The following is a 20,047-nucleotide window of genomic DNA, read 5'->3' on the forward strand; positions in this document are numbered from 1 at the left end:
TGTTTGCCTGAGTGTGTGTGTGCAAAAGAATGTCAGGGATAAAATGTGAGCACACAAGCCATCAAAGCGTCGCATATCATCAAACCAAATGCTATGCGTGTACTTATGTTTGTATGTTTGTGTGCTTTTATGCGGTGTTTGCACTGCGAAAAAGCATCAATAGCTCGACGTACGCTGGGAATAGCCAATATGTATGTTGGTAAATATTTTCAAACTGTTACAGTTCTAAAAAGTTAACACATAATTGCTTTCGCGGCTCATTTAATTGCTGCGTTAACTAGTTTGCTTGTTTGTTTGTAGAGTATATAGAGATATATTAAGAGTTGTGTGCATACATATTTATGTACGTCCGTTTCGACTTCAAGTTGTTGCAATTGATAAGCCGCCACAAGAGAGCATAAGTTGCGACTTAAAGCATACAGACCAAGCATACAAACAAACACACACAAATGAACAAACACTTTTATGTAGAATGTCAATATCGCAAAGTGTCTCGTCAAAGTGTGGTTTCCATGGATCAAGTGCTTGTCGTTAAGCTGTTGTACTTGCCTAGTGAGGCACCCAACTATGGTCAATTGTATAATAGCTTTGCGGCGTGTTTGTTTGTGTTTGTATGTGTGCATGTGCGTGTGTGTTTATTTGACCAACATCGCTCATTGTTGCAGCGCTAAGAGCGGATATTAGCAAAATTTAACTTTATGACAATGCAAATTTGTCCAAAATTGCTGATATTTTTTAGTGTTCCCTGGTGTTTACTCCTCTGAATGGCATGGAAAAGTCTCCAGACTCAAAATTTTTGATAAATACTAGGTCATAAACTTCGTGAAAATTTTAAGTGCGGAAAACTTGAAATGTAATGTCTATAAATCTGAGTGATTATCTTTATCACATGTGCACGGTACATATGTGTATGGTGCGGAACAGTTGTGAAAAACAATCAGCAGGACCTTGAGAACTCCTTGCACGATCATGATTACATAAGTACTTCATATTGCACTCCAGTCATAAATTACATAAAAAGAGAATAAAGAGTTGCCAGACTTTTGAAATTTTGCTTTAATTTGAAAAAATTCAAAAACTGCATTTTTTTCTTTTTTTGTTGGATTTTGCTCAAGCAATTCTTTAACAAAAAGGTAGATTCGTTTATTGACCTCTCTTCAATGTGGAAGAACTGATCATTTGTTTATTTTCGACTTCATCGTTATCACATAAATCAATAGTGGATTCATCAGCTCTCGTCGAATGCCCTTATATCCATACTCCATATTGATTACCTTTTCTTTACAATAATATTTTATAGAAGAAGTTCTCAAATTTTATTCTTCCAGTGGTCCAACTTTTAGAGCTCTGAAAGATATCGAATTGTTTTTTTTTTTTTAATATGTAAAATATTTTACTTTTCTGCACATTCAGATTCATATTTTTCAAAATTGAACTTAATTCGATCCTCATGGACTCGAAACACATTCACTCATTATAAGAATTGTACATTGAAGACATGGAAGAGATTTAAAAGATCTTGAAGACCGCTCGTTGTTTTTGTAGCGGGAAAAAATTCATAAATGTTATCGAGATCACAGCCATTCAGAGACCGTTCCGGTTACGTAGACCCGACTATCTGCCCTGTACTAGAATGATAGAAATTCTTACTATACCACAAGATCCGATTCTTGGCCACCTGAAATTGTATATTATGAAAGGCTTGTGACTGAACTATGTATTAATTTTAATGGAAATCGCCTGAATCAGAAGACTAGTACAATTCTAAAATTTTTTATTGAAACAACATCTACTAGACTGAAATCTTTTGACGGTCATACTGTTGGTAGGTTTTGAGGTTATGTTGGTTAAAATTTCAATGGAACATACTGGCAACACTCTCAAGACAACAGATTTTATTGTTGTTATTTTTATTGCAAACGCCGTGAATGCATTTTAAAATTTTGCATGCGCACCGCTGTCGTCGCCTCTGCTGCTGTGGTTATTGTGGCTGTTTCTCCACTTTTTTTTTCAAAATTTTAATTGCCACCGCTAAGATGCTGTTGCATTTGTTGTTGCTGTTGCAATGATGCATTCAAACCACAATTTTCTTCAAGGTTCCAGCAAGCGCTCAGAAATACATAAAACAATTACTAGAGTTACAGTGGCAGAGAACAGCAGTTCGACACCGTATCCGAAGAGTCATTAAATTCCCATATGGTACCTTCAACACTACCTCGATCACCCATAAGCACCACAACAACTACTACCAGCGCAGCAACAATTGCTGCCACAGCCGCCAGAGTGTGTGATTGTGTCATAAAAATCTTAATTGAATATAACAACATAACAATTTTCTTTCAAAAGTTAAAAAAAAAACTAAATTCAGCAATGTGATTATATATGTATGTATGTGAATACATATGTACTTACGTATTTCTATATATGTTATATATATATTATGTTTAATGTTCAAATTACATGTCATTAGCTGCTGAGACGAACCAAGCCAAGCCCATGAACTGCAATATGTAAGCGCCGGAATTTATAATTATGCATATATATATACATACACATACACATATACATATCTACTTTCATTCATACCCAAAAACCTCAAGTATGTTTCTGAAAACCTTTTAATAACATCTTAAATTATGATGTTTTGCAGTCCTTCTAAATAAAAGGCCAATTCGTTGCCATACCCATATAAATTTGTCTGCAATTACATATACATATGTATGTATGTATTTATATGCATATGTGACGGTAAATAGCTCATGCCTACTCGCTTCCCATTGTTAAGCGTTGACAGAATTTTAAGCTTGGCTGATCTCCGCAACTGACAACATTGTTGCTAGTTGCCATCAACAGCATTGACTGTACCTTCATACATACATACATACATATATTCATGTATAATAGTTGCTTATTTATAATTAAATTTCATGTGTTATTGAGCAAGCTTAATTAAACACAAATTATTTGTGTTCTTCAATAGCATTGCTGCATGAGAGTACATTTAAAATATACTTAGGCATTTAATATTTTATTGTTATTACTAGTATTTATTACAATTGCTAGACTCATACATATTCATATGCATTGAAAAACAAGATAAAGGTAAATTCTATACAGCAATTACTTGATCTTTTACTAAAACTATCATATTCTAACGGAGCAGCTACAGCGTATCGAAACATAATCTGAACTCCATAAACTGATTAAAGATTTCCAAATAATTATAATTTTTAGAGAGATCTCTGCGATGTGATTACTTTATTCTTCGAACACGCTTTGATGGTAATGCCAAAGCAAAATTGCACTTAGAGAGCCCTAAGTACGCTAAGAATCTTAAGATTTTTAACTTTATCACAGATCCATGTGACCACGCCCAGCTAGTCCGAACCCCATAATCACAACACAGTAAAATTTTATGACCTATAGATGACTGACTGTCTTTTATCTTTTATAGTATCTTTATCTAGTATAACTAGCCTAATCGATTACACATTATACAGTTATTATGGTTTTAAAAACTAATTTTCAATTATATACATATATTTGGCGTAAGAACCGCTTTAAGCGATTATAGCCGAATCCACCAGAGCGCGCCACCCGTTCCTCCTTTTTGCTTTTTGGCGCCAACTGGAAACACCAAGTGACGCTAGGTCACTTTCCACTTGGTATTTCCATCGGAGTGGAGGTCGTCCTCTTCTGCGGCTTACTCCAGAGGGTACTGCATCGAACACTTTCAGAGCTGGAGTATTTTCATCCATTCGTACAACATGGCTTACCTACATAAGGACGGGAATGATAAGCGACTTATAGAGTTTTATTTTGGTTCGTCGAAAGAGGACTTTACTTTTCAATTGCCTACTGAGTCCAAAGTAGCACCTGTTGTCAAGAGTGATTCTGCGTTGGATTTCAAGGCTGACATTGTTGGTGTTGTTAATGCTGGTTCCCAAGTAGACGAAACTATCTACAACATCAAAGTTATGACTGTCAACAGTGACGTGGGAACCAAGACGCGAATGCGCTGACTGTTTGTTTGATGACAGCAGATATTCCTCCTCCTTCTCTTATAGAAGATTGTACCTTCTCTATTTAGCTCTGCAGCTCGTATTATTTATTTTCAATTAGAATAATTAAATATTTTAGAATTAAATAAATGGAAAGACGTCGCAGAATGTTAACCTTAACATATTAAATAAATCCATATGAGATGACTCAGCATCAAGCGAAGTTCAGTAGTTGCAGTAAGTATCAACTTTTAGATTTTGTAAGAAATATAGGGTCTTTTTCGATCCATTAAGATGTTGTTTTGAGATCAAACATTCAAATGAAATTCGAGCTATGGAATAATATAAGACAAATAAAAGGTTTTGAAATGATAGAGATTATCGGCTGAAAAGGAAGCTCTTTCTAAGAAATTGGGGTAGTTCTAAGAGATCGCAAGTCACTGCCAAGGCTAACAACCTAAATTTGTATCGCCAATATCGCTCATTTTGGAACAAACTCAACTTGGAACTATATATACAAAGCGAAATTATCACTTCAAATGAAGCTATCATCTCACCCCCTCAATGAGACATATGGAGCTAAGGGAATTTGTGGAAATGACAATGGACCCCAAAGTTCCTCTGGAAACAAAACTACTACATAAGATAGGTCCTTATCAGATGGATCCAAACCATACCCTATTGGTTCGAGCGAAGATAAATCGGTACATTAGAGGTAACAGCCAAAAAGAAGAAATATAGCGAGTTGAAAGAAGTTCATTGAGAAATTAAAAGTGTGAAAAGAATATCCCCAATTCCTAGCAGTCTACGTGTTCTATACAGAGTGCTGGCGCATTCAACACCCCAATATTTAAGCAACGTGCTTTCGTCAACGTACTTTAAGCATAACTACTTATGAAAATCAGGCAAAGGCGAAGTAATGCTTCCACTACAGACACATAACTACATGCAAATTAGCGCGCATGCGCGACACTTTTTAAGACTTCACTACTTTGGCCAAATATTTATGCAAATGGGAACATTGACGGAGACACGCCAATAAACACCACACCATCATCAACAAAACACACAGGCAAATTCGCACAAGTGATGTTGCTGATACAGCGACAACAGGAAAGCGACAATGTCGATCAGACCGAAACGAAATGAAACAAAGTCAAATAAATAATAATCAAAAAATGAGCAAAGAGAACAACATCGAGTGAGACTGAGTCTAAAGGAGTCACTTAGTCGGAAAATGGACTAAAGACACGCACAGGGATAAGATGCTTGTATGTGAGAGTGTGTGTGTCTGTTTGTAAGCGCTTAGAAGCTGAGACGCTTACGCTTACAAAATCAACGATTCAACTGACTGACAGATTGGCAGTTTGACAGACTAAACAGACTGTCAGATATAGTGAGCGCTTTGACATCAACTTCCAGCACGATTTGAATAATAAGACAGTGCATATACATATATAAATATTCATGTGCATATAAACTGACAAACATACATACATATAAGTATATATGTACTGAGAAATATATATATTACTTATTAAGTCCCCCTGAGTATGCTTGCCGTAAGTCAATGTAGTTGAGGCAACCAGGCCGTGTTAAACTAAATGTCGGCTTGGCTTTGTTGTTTTTGTTACATTTGTTGTTGTTGTTGCTTTTGTGCGCTTCGTTTGCCACAATACCCTCTTAACCTTAGTTGTAATTACTCATCGTTGTGAAAATGTGCTCTAACTCATTAATTACTTAATAGACCTGTAAATTTGTTTACCCACTTGGCTAACACCGAAAATGTAAATAAACAACAACCAGCGTTAGTGCATATGAAGAGACTACGACAACAACAGCAACAACTACAACAACAAATAGTTGACATTTCATGTTAAAATTCGCTTTCATAGGTCGTTGACTGCACAGTTCAAGTTGGTAATGCGGCCCTTTGGACTAAATACGTTTGTTTACAAATCGGGTATGTCACATGCTTACATTAAGACGGACAGATATACATATACATATACATACATACATAAATACATAAAGATCTTAAAAGTGTGTCGTAATGATTTTATGGCTTATTAGACCCTAAGATCAAGATGTAGTAAGAAATTTGATTCACAAATCTCTAGCAAAACCCAAAACCATAGCAGCCGACAACAACAATGAATCATAGCTTTTGCATAATCTGTAATCTATGAGCCACCACTTGCCATTTCATATTTATTTCGCAAAGATGAAATTGTGAAAAACCGTTAGCGAGATTATATTTCTATTATACAATTTTTCATATTTGCTAAAACTTTATCAAACTCAAGTTCACCAAGTTAATTTATTAAGCTCGCATTTAATTCAAATGCATAAGACACCAAAAATCTCAAGCTTTGCAACAAAAACTTAAAATTGAACTTTGTACTAATGTATAATGAATGAACTTCTTTCTTTTTGAAAAATGTCAATACATAAATAAAACGAAAAAAATCGAGGGTTTTACTGGCGCACGGATCGGTTTTGCAAGGTAAACGTGAATAGCGGAAATTCACCTCAATTCGAATTGAAAATTATGTTTGCTGATTCAGCTACCATTAGTGGTCGCATATAAGTCCAAACATATGATTTTTTAACAAAAGTACGTCAGAAAGCTATTTAATATTAAAAACTGGAACAGAACGAAAGAGAGATAAACGATAGGTCTCTCTCTTCATCACTGTTTCCAATAAGTATGTCAAACTAACAAATGATACTGTAATTATAAACACAACATTCATCTATTCTGTAGAGAATATATGTGTGCTAAACAATTTTATCAGAAAAGTTAGCTAGCAAGATTATCAGATTATAAGCTTATTTCCAACTCAAGATTTTCAACAAATTAAATTACAAAGATTGTAAGTTGCTACTAAGAATACCTTGGAAGAGACCCCAAAATACAATGAACATAAAAGTTTGTCCATGAAGCTTACTAATTTCAGTTGGAATTCTTCTCTCCAAGCTTTTAGATGCTCATGAAGCTTAAAAATTTCGTCTGAAATAGAGCAAGTGAAGCTTTTTGATAACTACTGGAATTTATGGACAATTTTTGCATCATTGAGCTTTTTAAGTTCAAAGTAAAGCTTTTTGAATACTTATAGAGCTTACAAATTTTAGTTCGTTTATAGAGAGGCAACATTTTTAAAGCCAATGCCGCCATGCATTATAGAGATGATACAGTCCATAAAGCTTACTAATGTCAGTTCTCATTAAGCTTTTAGATGCTCATAAAGCATACGAATTTCTGTTGATATTGAGCTCGTTTAGGCGTTTCTTCAAAGCTGCTGGGATTTCTGTAAGGAATCGTATCATTAAGCTTTTTAAATGCTCTTAGCGCTTACAAACTTGAGTTGGTTTTTCGAACACCAATATTTTTAAATCCAAGACTGTCCGTGAGGCTTACGAATTTCTGCGAAAATTTAGCTTTTTAAGCATTTATATACAAGGTTGCTCAAAGAGCTTTCAGTTTTCGTTGAGCTTTTTAAAGCTTTCCTGCTGAGAGCTGTATATACTGCTACCAGTGATGACAATTAAGCTAATTTCACTATACTTTTACTAAAAATATAAATAATAATTTTTGATTTTAAAATGATTTAAAAAAAAATACTCTGACATCATATTCCTCAAAACCCTGCTGAAATAAGTATTTTCTCTTTTTAAATTTATTTTTCGTGTTTTTGCTTAAGTCAAATTTGCTCCATATGCAAAAATATTTCATAGTTTGATAGATTACCTCTACTTTGTAATTAACGTTGCGCTAAAAAGCATTAAAAGCTTATCTTATAGTCAGCTGTAAAATAAGTTATGTCATTTTGACATTTTCATTTGTTAGACTTGATTTTTATTCGATTCGATTTAATAGATATTTCATAAAAAATACAAAAATTAAATAATTTTCAAAAGCTTGTAAATGTATTTACTAAAAAATACTTGTATGAAAAAATTTCATTATCAAGCTTAGTAAAATTCAGCGACGCCTTCAAATGACTTACTTATATGCTTTGCTTACGAATTTGGAAATGAAAACATCCCTGTTTAGTCGGTATATTCGCACCAAGATATATACATTACTAATAAGAGACAGTTCATTGTTAAGAACAATTCGAAGGTAATACACATAAAAGGTTGAAAGGCTTACTTACATATATACATACTTAATTTTTATTTGTATGTATAGTTCATATGATTTATATATTATGCACACACACACATGTTTTCTATTTATTCAATTATTTATTATATTTATTTATTATTTATTAAATCAGTCGCATTGTTTTCTTCATTATTCAATGCAAACCATTTTTGAGCATAGCTTGAGGTGTGTCAATGAATTCTTAATTACTTCCACATTAGCTTAGAATATAATACAGATCCTGACTTTGAATTACGTGTGCTGATTTATGTGATTATATGCCTGTTGATATGTATTTATGGAAATCGGTATATTTATAATATAAAATATTAACATTTGTGGTTTAGGGAATCACGATGAGTTCATGACGAGCTCTTCTTGCATTGTATTTGAGCTTTTCTAGAGTTTATTTAAACAGTAATAATAATCATTACCAGTATTTTGGTATTCGGATTAAATCGGAGAAACATTTTTAACTCTAAAGATTCGAACAGATTTTTTCGAATTCATATCATACAGAATTATTACTTCTACCTATATGGTAATGATTACAAGTATTTGATTACATTTGTATTTTCATTTTAAATAAATTATATACGTATTGAAGACCTTTAATGTTTTCATATTAATCATTACAAGTAATTCGCTATTCAGATTACATAGACAAATTACATTATTATATACTGTTTATTTAGGAATAGAAGGAACTTTTGACTTATTCATATCATACACTTGTACCATCTAACGCAATACGATCCAATAAGGTAATTAATAGTAATCATTACATGTATTTCATTTGAATTGATGCGTGAGACGCAATATTTTTGGTTGTTCATCATATTATTCAGATCATAGAATGAGCCACTTAGATAGGCTCTCCATCACCTAAAGCAGCAATAGTAATCATCACAAGTTCTTTGAAAACAATTCTTTCCTTTCGAGGTTATCTATACAACACAGAATGTTGACCTGCTCCATAAAAAGACCTACTCGATAAAAATATTTATCAATTTGCGATTTATATTATTGGATGAATTAGCAATTATGGTAGTCTTTAATGTTCCTGGTCTATATATAATATTTACATGTACTCCTTAGGCGAAAATTTTTACCTTAAATTAATTACTTCCGCGTTTTAATCTCTTTTGTAAATTTTGTATAGTCGAATACGTTTAGTTTTACTAATTTGTTTAACAAACTATTTTTGGAAAATGCGAGCAAAATATTTCGGATATTCTTTGCGGTGCGTGTTTTCCTTTATATGCGTCAATGTTTCCGAGAATCACTTAACCGCACATAAAGCTAAGACCATGTAAATAGATATGCTTTTAAGCACTTACGGATATATGCCAATAGTTATAGTTTGTTTACCCACAAGACGTACGATATGAATATTAATTGGATAGAAGACACACTAAATATTCTAAAAAAATTACTATGATCCACATTATAGGGTGCTTCAATGATATTTTTTGGTAGAGTGTGTCTTCTGATATAAAAACGAACTCACTTTTGGGGTCGACCAGAAAATATCTCATACCTGATATCTACATATATGAATCAGAGTCGACGAAGAGACTGAGGTCATAAATATGCATGCTGTCTAGAGATCTCTGGGAAGTGCTAGATCGATTTAGTCTACATTTGGAAGAATGTTGTCACATCTCTTAATGCTTGAGTAATCTACTATAAAGGATCTACTAAGTATAACAAATTTGTAACTTTACAAAGGGGGCATGATTTCTAAAGTGGTTCATAGGATACATAACTTCTTTGCGTGACCCTCATAACACCAAAAAACGAATTTGTACAACTGAAAATCTGTTAAATATTTTCAAACCCCTAGTAACCAGACCAAATTAAATATAAATTAGTTAGTAATTTTTTTACTTCAATAATTTCAATTTTTATTTATTTTTCTCTTGAATATATCTTTTCAGCAAATACTACGTAAGCACACCTTAACGTACATATATATTTCTACGTACATATATTCTATGCAAAGGTAAGTTTACACAAGTACTCTTTAATGTCTATTCGTAACATCTGCCTTTTAATGGAGTCTTCAATTACACGCTCATAATTTGAACCGCCTCAGAGGTTAGGCTGAAATTCTGAAAAATAAATAAATAAATAAATACAAATGACCATTTAACACCAATTCGCAATTAAGCTGTTTACAACACGTACAATTTGAGATTTATGAGCATACTCGAGCGTAGCGAATTTCGTGTGTCTTTTTTTTTTAAACCAACACCATTGCCTCGCCAGTTGAGTAATGCTTTGTGTGAAGTTTCGGCTTGGTCAATTGTAGACTATTTGTGTTTCTAAGAAGTAAATGTTGTACTCGTATGTATGTGCATATAAGATAAGATAGTAGGGTTAAAAGTTGGGTTTATTTTACATGACGAATTCGAACTGGTATTCTCTTTTTGTCGAAATTGAAGAAAATATTTTTTTTTTAATATTCTAAATTATTTTATGAAAATTTGTATACTCAAATTACATAGATTGCATTCATATCAGACGTATTTTTTGAGAAATAATATCCAAGATTAATACAAATATAATAAATAGTTTATTTTGTAACTAAACTTCGATATTTTAGAAGTTATACACGGCGTATGATTAATTTTTAGGGGCCAAAATTTATACTCCTTAGTTTACAAGATTTTAAGAATTAAATATAAGGTATTCAAAAATGTACCAGTATAATGACATTTTGGAAAATCTCTTATAACCTTCACGACAATTCCCTTCACTAACTCAGCCAGATTTAAAGCGAGTCTCTACTAAATTTATTCTAAAAATTTTATAAATAAAATATTATTTAGAGAGATTTTCATCGAACATAACCCACTCTCAAAATTATTGATAATCAACCCTTTAAGCAGAGTTATAAGAAAATATATTAACTCTTCAATTTTAATTACAGTAAATAATTAATTGATCATTCTATCGATTGTAATTACATTTGATTTGTATTTCTCTTTACAACCAGTTTAAATGCGGAAATGTTCTTTTGCCTAAAAAATTCTTAAATCAACTAAAATTAGCCTAAAACAACTATTCTTTAACTGTTCTTTGTATTGAATGCTTCTTACAACCTGTTGGGAATCAATTTATATATTTTACGGAACAAAAAATCAAAAACCAATACAACAAATGTAAACAAGTATTAATTTCCTAACCATTTTTTATTTTGTTTACCTTTCCATTCTTCATATGCTAGCCAAAGCGGAAGTTCTATCAATAGAACATATAATTTTCAAAGTTCTAAACACCAATACATATTAGTAGTTGTTTTTTATTTTTAGGTTTTCAAATTGAGATTTGATGTATTAGTTACGATATGTGGGCTAGCAGGCTCAGTTGAAGATAAATGCCTAAAAATAGCTTCATAATCAGGAATTAGCAATAAATAAACAACTGATAGCCTACAGCCCTTCGCAAATAACATTTAGTAATCAATAACTGGTTCTGAAATTGTTTCCAAATTTATTAATCGCTTACAGTATTGAAAATAAAATGGAAGTGAGTCAGAACAAAAGTGAGAACAGAACATAAATAAAAACAAAACAAATAAGGAAGCGCTTATTTCGGTTGTAGCCGATAATTATGTGTACAAAATCTGGTAACTTTTAAGAATCCAATAAAAAAGCATTCAAATATCAATAATATTCATATCATATGAAATCCAATATTTTTCGAAATATGTATAAAGTTGTTTTCGAACATTCAACTTTGACCCTTTATAAAAAAAAGATGGTCTAAAAATTTTATACACAATTTATTTTAATCAGAAAATGTAGATTATATCCACTTTTGGATATTTCGAAGGCAAATATTTTGATTTTAGAGGCTAACTTCGAAAATCGTAAAATACACTTTTTTTACTTATGAGTCAATCTCCCGGAAAATAATAGTCACAATACCCAGTCAATTGTTGTAAAGTGTTAAGAATCGACTGCTGTAAAACAGAAGGACGGTTATATTGGACGTTTGATATTAGGGGAACATACGTTTGAACCACTTTCAAAAATTTTTAATTATTATAGTTTTAAATAAAAATGAATCAAACGGCTGAATCGAGTGAAGTCGAATATTATTCGTCCTATTTCCAGCTATTATTGTTATATATTATATGTCCTAGATACTCACTGCGGTGGACCAGGTTTTGATATTCGTTCCTGGTCAATATTAAAAAATAGTATTTTCAATAACTGGTGCTGCTTCATAAAAATTAGGGCTTAGACGTTGTTGGACTTCCTCCTTATCGGATTACCACAACCTTCTTGCTATAAATAAGGGACTAAATTTGTCCAAAAGGGTTCTTCTTTTTTCTTGTTATTAAGTCAACTTTACCTCGACCGCTAAATAACTGTTATAGCCGAGTGGAAACTTTGGAGTTGGTGTAAATACCGTTATATAGATTCTATTGTATCTAATTATTCGCTCTGTTAAGGGGACTCCCCCCTTCTCGATTTGAAATTTTGACGATTTTCAATGGGCCGATAAATGAACATAAATTATTTTTTAGGGTTGTAACTGTACATACATTTATTGGAAGACTTAAAAAGAAGAACAAAAATTTACATAATTTTTTTTGTTGTTGTTTTTTGTCGGTCCTTCTTTTCGGCGCATATTATCTCCGCTCACTGGAACATCTGGAACCAAAAATTTTAACGGGATTAGAAAGAGTGCATGTTTGGCTCTGGTATGAGCTAGGATTATTAATTTCGCAAAAAAAAATAATAAAATGGCGGACCTTTGAAATTTTTTTTTGAAAATCGCCGTTTTTTCAGGATCAAATCAAAGTTAATTTTTTTTTTTTTGAAAATCGCTAGTTCATATCATAACTATATATGTATAGAATAACGTATTAAAATTTGGAACCGATTGGATTAATAGATTTTGAGTAACCTCATGCGCCAGCCGTAAAAACACTGCTTCGAGGAAAACGCGTTTAAAGTTTGCGTGAACGCTCTCGCCGTCGCCTGACGCTTCCACCATAAAGCGGCCATATCAATAGTTTTTGAAATTTTCACTTGAAATTTTAAAGGAACATTCTTGAATAGTTATAGGTTCGAATTAAATTACAAAAACAATCGATTTTTTTAAACCGAGAACCCCTTAAATAATACAGAACGTAACCTCAACAATGAACAACTTCCTCAATATCTAAGTGTAGGGTAACTAAGCTTCGTTGTAACCTCAAAAATTTGGTAAAAATTTTGTTTACCTTTTTGTTTCCATTTTTTGCTTTCTAAGCGAATTTATTTATTGAACAGCTATTACCTAATACTTGAAATCACAGCCGGTTTGACCAAGTTCTAGAACAACAAAGTAATAATTAATTGCTATTTAAATATTACCTAATTACTTTAACAATTAACCGTAGCTGTGTTGTCTGCTGCCAAGGCACGCTTGACTTCTTACAAACGGCCTAATGTAAAAGCGAAGAACCATAACCTGTTTCCAGCATTTGGATTTATTAGCAATGCTAATGGTTCGCAACATTCAAGCAACAATTGGCACGTGACTCACTAACTCGAACGAGGTTTCTTGACCCTTTTCATAAATAAATTACGTAGCATCATCTATATACATTTGATATACATACACTTTGTTATTGTTATTTTATTATTTGTATTTTCCATTGACCTTGATAACAGCAAAGTCGGAAATCAAATCAAATACAACCGAAACAGTCTAGCCCAACTGGATTGCGATCTTCGATTATTACTGGTTCGGCCTCACCTCTTTTTGCATGTAAAATACAGCAGGCAGTGTATCTCGGAAGTCTATACATATGTAAATTGGGTGTGCAAAATTGCGAGCAAGGCAGTAAAACGCATACACATACATACACACAGTCACTCTTAGGCCACTTTGAGGGCTTGCGTAGTCATCGGTGTGCTCTTCTTTCTGCCAACGTTGTTCATTGATTAAAGTTCAGGAAATATTCAGTTATGCAAAAACTGTGTTTATACATACAAACAAACAAACAAACAGTTAATTCGCTTAAGTTTTTTAGCCATTAAACGCTACATCGCTCGCTGACACCAATAAAAACGTTTGGTCCAAATTAATATGCCGGCTCTTTATTAAATGTAAATATAAACACTAGACATCGGTGATTATCGTTGATACTACGCTTTGACCGCAGCTGAAAACCATCGTTGGCACCAAAGACACCAAAGGCATCATTAGCATTCTATGCTTTATTAAATTTCAACCTTATCCAACAACAGCTGAGCTGAGTAAGCCAGCCGTAAGCGCTTTGCCGAAAATTTGAGGGCTAGCAGAGAAGAGCCTTCGCTATTGTTACATTGACATTGACTTTGACCGAAAATTCAATAACCAAAATATCATGAAAACGCTACAACAACAACAAAACATGTTGTTACTACAACAACAATATAAGTGGATTTGCAACCATTGAGCCGTAGCAACCGCTTGCAACCGCTTTTCAGCTGAGCAGCGTGCGCATGCGACAATGATTAATAAAATATTAAGACAGACATACTTACATATTCATCTATAAATATATATGTATATATTGCCCACCATAAATATGTATGAGTGTATAAAAAAGTATGTTAATTCCTATGCATTCATGGGTGAAACCGGCAAAACGTGCGCCCGGCGCAGTGCAATATTTTCTTGTTGTTGTTGTTGTTGTATTTTTTGTTGTTGTTGTTATATTTTTTCTAATTATTGTTGTTGTTGTTATATTTTTTCTTATTGTTGTTTTTGTTGCAATGATATTCAAAACCGCACATTGCTCCACTGCCAACCACCACTGCCCGGCTAGTCATCGTCCGTCCGCTTGCAGTTTAACTACTGTGTACATGTCCGAAATCACAGAGCAGCTCGCTTTCAACGCGCCAACTCACCGAAATACAATAAATTTTAAATGAAAAAAATCTCAAAAATAAATAAAAAGCATCGAAATGTCATAGCTCAGGCAACAACAAATACGCTTAAAGCAATAACAACAACTGATGTTAGCAATGACAACGAATGCCGAAAGCAAAACAAAATGCAACTTCTTGTAAAACCATAAATTTACATAATTTACAAATATATAAATATACAAAAAATACAAAAAAAATACACTAAATACAGTTGTGCATGTAAGTATGTGTACCGTGTGTTGTTGAAAAGCCGGTAGCCGAATTGATGAAGCCGCTTAAGTGATCATGTGATCAGGTGTGCGTATTAAAAGTGCAGAAAAGTAACGAGATAGAAAAGTACCGTTAAATATTTATTTTTATAAAACGAATTTTGAACAAAATATGTCATTCATAATAAATGACATTAATAAAAATACATAACAGTAATAATTAAATATCCAAGAGTTTGACATTATCTGTTGAAGAGTGACAGCGTGAAAGGTAAAATCTTATATTTCAGGCTTTTTTAGGACAGCGCTGAATTACTCACAGAATTTAGAGTTGAAAATATTGGTAAAAAGAGCTTCTACCTGTTTGATAAAGGAATAATTCAGTAAAATTCATAACTTAAACTATTCATTCGGGGGGTTTAAGATGGCTTAGTATCGGCAAATTATTCAGCATCAATGTCACTTAAGGGTGACCCCCTATTCTCGGTTTCAAAAAATCTTTTTTTTTTTTAATTTAGTTCAAACTTATAACTATTCAAGAAAGTTCCTTTAAAATTTCAAGTACAAATTTCAAAAACTTTTGGAGATATAGCCGATTAAAGATTGAACGTAGGTAGGCTTTATACCCAAGAATTTAATTCTCAAAACTTTAAACGCGTTTTTCTCGAAACAGTGTTTTTACGACTGGGGCATGGGGGTTACTCAAAACCTATTAATCCAATCGGTTCCAAATTTTAATACGTTATTATATACATATATAGCTATGGTATGAACTAGGATAAATCAAATCGGTGAAGATCTTCTTTACTTTTCAACTTGATTTATGGCTGAAAAAAGGCGATTTTCAAAAAAAATTCAAAGGTCCGTTATTTTGTTAATTTTTGTGCTAGTTCATACCATAGCCAAACATGTACTCATTCTAACCCCTTTGGAATGTTTGGTAAATATGTAAAATTTGTTTCTTCTTTTTTAAGTCTTCAAATAAATGTATGTAAAGTTACAACCCTAAAAAATAATGTATGTCCTTTTACCAGCCCATTGAAAAACGTCAAAATTTTAAATCGAGAATTAAGGGGACTTAAATCAATGTTTTGTCCTTTACTTTTACTTTAATGATTAAAATATAAATTCTTCTGTTCACCTTCTAAAACAAAATTTGATTCATATTTGACTGAGTGCTGGAAATCCATTATTTTTGTTTAAATTGAAGGTTTTATTTACCATTCCTTTTGAATTATAAATTTTTTTGAAGATATTTTCATAATATCATTCTTATAGAAAATCTCGTTGCTATGGCCAAAAAACTGGTAAGTCAATTTTTAAAGGTTTCTCTCGAGACGAATTTTTCAGAAGCAACGCCATTCGTATTAGACAGGAATTTGGTGCCAGGCCCAAACTATAAGGGGTTTGCAAAATAACCTCAAAAACACGCTCCCGGAGTTTCGGCATTTGTGGTCAGGCGTTGGCCTGATGAAACACAATTCATTCCCTGTTGGCCAATTGCTTCATTCCGGCCCCATTATTAATAGTACAGGTTCGAATTATTCTCTGCCAAACCTAGTAACATATAGAGAAAACTTCAAGACCGTCAGTCCTTGCTGGGACATCGTTTACGCCGTCTCACCGCGATTGACTAATACCCTTTTCGATTGAGAATCCCATCTGCGATCGAAGGTGAGTATTGTTCGCAAATGATTCACGACTTTTGGTTCTTCGCATCAATATAAGCTGTCTAACTCCTGAATGACTCCAACAGGACGTTACAATAAGCAAAAGAGCTCGTGGAGACATCACTTTTTTGGAAAAAACATTTGTCGTCATGAATTCATGATCAGAGCTAGACTCTTCATAATTAACCATGTACTACTTTTTCAATGCGGCTTAGGTTAGATTAGGTTAGTAGGCCGATCTCTGCATATGCAGGAACTCACTTGGACCCTTGTGATACCAAAAAACTCCTAATGGATCGGCAAAGCGCTTGCAAACTATTAAAAACTTCTTGAATCAATGGCGCCTTGGTCTCTACAAATGACCAGAAAAAGCTTGAAGATAGTCTTATAAGTAGCTTTGTCCTGTTTCAAATAAAAGAACTTCCATGTAAGAATCGATACAATTCGTTGACAACTCGGTACAACAGCGTACAGTCCAACACCTGGAAGATTTCATTGTTATTAATATTTTCATTATATTTATTGTTTTCAAAATCAAGCAAAAATTCCAAACAAAGCTAGTTTATTGTTTATAATAAATTGTGTTAAAAATAACTTGAACCAAAGCAACCGCCTTTAAGCGCTTCTTATTTTATAGTACATACATATGTACATATATTGCGTAACTTGGCACGGTATCGCAAGTGGTTTGCAAGTGGTTTCATTGTCGAGCGTTAAAACCAGTTTCAAAATCTTATGAAATTTATCAAAATATGCATGAAATATATAACTAAGAATTTACCAAGCCTTTGCCAAGCACTTTCACCTTGGCCAATCTTTTCACAGCTGCACTACACTGAACAACAAAAACCTAGTATTGAGGAAAAAGCAGATAAAGATATGATATAATTAAAAATGGCATTAAATTAAAATAAAATTCTGACATTTTGTTTCCTTTAAGACGTGGCCTACATCATTCCTAGCTTATGATTTTCAACTCTCCAACCTATATAGTATGATGGTGACGATAAATTCCAGAATCTCAAAATTTCTCAGAATCAGATTCCAATCTATTTTAAAAACGTTTCAAAGCACTCTTCTTTGGTACACAGTGTCATTATCGCCAAACAATATCATTAAGTCTACCAAAATAAAATATTAAATAAAAAGTGCAAAATTAACCAAGAAAATATCGCCTGTCGTATAAAAACGCTAAACACTTGCCAATAGCTATAATAATAATTTAAAGACTCATTGGGTCAAAAACGCAACGGTTGAATAGCAGTAGAAGACTCTTCGTAAAGTAAATAACAACAACAACGGATTGTAAAAGCAGCACACACACATAATTTAACAGTAAATATTTTAGCAGTAAATGTCATAAGAAGACTTTGAGCAAAGGTTTAGATCAAAGAACGGCATTGACCCTCTTCAAGAAGTACCTTCAAAAATGCAAAATTATTTATTGCATATTTTCGAAACAAAATTTTAAGAAACCGTAGACACCACTGCTGCGTAAACGAAAATGAAAAAGAGTCCAAGATATTGTCGTCGTTGTAGCGGCGATGATATCACAAGGCGAAGTGCTCGTATGTGTTCTTCAACCAGTTGCGAATATCTTAGATTTTATTGTTAAATTTATGTTCGTTTCTTTTTGTGTTTTTTTTTTTTTTGGTTTTTTGTTAGTTTTAACTGCTTCGTGTTGCTGATTTCCACTTCCTCGTTATTTTGTTCCGAATTGATAAACAAATTAACTAGTTCGCGGCGTATGCATGTTAATTTTTTTTTTTTGCATATCTCTCATTGTCTGTTGTTCGGCTGTGACGTCAAAGGATGCGCTAATCGTATTGGTCGATTTGCCTATAGACTGAGGGTTAAAGAGCATTATTATTGTGTTTAAGCATAATTTATTTACGAATGAAACTTAAGCTAAATAATTTCTTTAAAAAAATTAAATTAATTGCCATTACAATGTTATTAAACTAATATAACCACTTTTATTTTTTGATTATGCCAGTTTCATTGATTTATACCAGTTGATCGGACGACTTGCTGTTCAAAAATTTACGAATTTTTCGTAGAAAAATTTAAATTCAATTAAGCTGTTTCATTTCCTATGCATATTATATTTATACCAGTTTCTATGTTTTATACCAGTTGTTTCTTTGATTCACCACTTTTCAAAAACGAACGAATTTCTCTTAGAAATACTGAAATGCAAGGGAATAATTCCCCGCTTGGTTTTCTATGCCTATTATATTTATACCAGTTTCGTAAATTTATACCAGTTGATCATTCAATTAAAATCTCATTTGAAAACATTTACATGTCACGTTTAGTAACCGGTAACATCAATCTGGATATTCTTAATATATTTTGATTCTGCCAGTTAAGTTTACGGTACGATTCTCCAGTCTGCAATGTCTGGGGAACTGAAGACTTTTATATTTAATACCATATGACCCCCATATTATATGAATATTTAAACTGATATCACGCTTAGTTATGCTATCCATATTTCATCATGCCAGTTTTTTCGTTTTATACCAGTTGATCGTATGATTCGCGATTCTTCAAAAACTGTCGAATTTTAATTCAAAGTAATATTTCTAATGTAGTAGTTAAATAGCCGCTTCATTTTCTATGCATATTATATTTATACCAGTTTATTTGGTTTATACCAGTTGCTTGTTGGATTCACCGTTCTTCAAGAACTGGCAAATTTATCTTAGAAAAGCTTCTCCGCTTGACTTTCTATAATTATTGCATTTATACCAGATTTTTTTATTTATACCAGTTTACACTACAATGAAATTCTCGCAAAAAAATGTACATATGTCACCAGTTACGTTATATCAATCTTTATACTTTTTGCTTATTTTTATTATGCCAGTTTTGTTAATTGTTCGATTTATCACTCTGCAATGTCTATATTACCTCCATATTCTAATAGTAATTTACGGAAATGGCTATATTCCATTAGGCCAATTCAACTGCAGCGAGCAAAACTTTTTTCCGTTGAAAAAAATATGGAAAAATTCGAATTTCAAAACCAACAATGAAACGATAAAAACCCTGCTGTGAACTAATTTAACAGTCCACTCATCTCTAGTTTGCC

Source organism: Zeugodacus cucurbitae, chromosome 2 (assembly GCF_028554725.1).
Source record: "Zeugodacus cucurbitae isolate PBARC_wt_2022May chromosome 2, idZeuCucr1.2, whole genome shotgun sequence".
Classification (NCBI taxonomy): Eukaryota; Metazoa; Arthropoda; class Insecta; order Diptera; family Tephritidae; genus Zeugodacus; species Zeugodacus cucurbitae.